This window comes from Glycine soja, chromosome 9 (assembly GCF_004193775.1).
Source record: "Glycine soja cultivar W05 chromosome 9, ASM419377v2, whole genome shotgun sequence".
In the NCBI taxonomy this organism is placed as follows: domain Eukaryota; kingdom Viridiplantae; phylum Streptophyta; class Magnoliopsida; order Fabales; family Fabaceae; genus Glycine; species Glycine soja.
The window spans coordinates 14,727,602-14,728,373 of NC_041010.1; the positions used below are offsets into that span (position 1 = coordinate 14,727,602).

The window sequence follows — 772 nt, forward strand, 5'->3', positions numbered from 1 at the left end:
GGGAAATGGCTGCACCTGACTTCACCTACGAAAGCTTGTGCATCCAATACCCTGATGAGGATGTCCCATATGTTCTTTAAATTGGACTGATCCATTTGCTTCCAAAGTTTCATGGCCTTGCAGGTGAAGACCCGCATAAACATCTGAAAGAATTCCATATTGTCTGCTCCACCATGAAACCCCCAGATGTCCAGGAGGATCACATATTTCTGAAGGCCTTTCCTCATTCTTTAGAGGGAGTGGCAAAGGACTGGCTTTATTACCTTGCTCCACGGTCCATCACGAGTTGGGATGACCTCAAGAGAGTATTCTTAGAAAAAAGTTTCCCTGCTTCCAGGACCATGACCATCAGAAAGGATATTTCAGGCATTAGACAACTCAATGGAGAGAGCTTATATGAATACTGGGAGAGATTTAAGAAACTATGTGCCAGTTGCCCTCACCACCAGATTTCAGAGCAACTTCTCCTCCAATATTTTTATGAAGGACTCAATAACATGGAGAGAAGTATGATAGATGCTGCCAGTGGTGGAACCCTTGGAGACATGACCCCTGCTGAAGCCAAAAATGATGCTATTGTCATTAGAGGAGTGCATGAAGTAGCCACGAATTCATCTTCATCAGCCGAGACTAAGAAGCTTGAAGGTAAAATAGATGCCTTGGTTAACCTGGTAACCCAACTGGCCGTGAATCAAAAATCTGCACCTGTTGCCAGACTCTGTGGTTTATGCTCCTCTGCCAACCACCACACAGACCTTTGCCCTTCTGTGCA

At 45.1% G+C, this 772-nt stretch overlaps 1 non-coding gene across 1 annotated transcript; it reads right to left on the reverse strand.

Annotated features, from left to right (window-relative positions):
• Positions 1 to 344: 344 nt before the first annotated feature.
• Positions 345 to 451, reverse strand: LOC114369057. Its single transcript, XR_003657519.1, has one exon. It is a non-coding gene; the product is annotated as a small nucleolar RNA R71 (small nucleolar RNA).
• Positions 452 to 772: the final 321 nt, after the last annotated feature.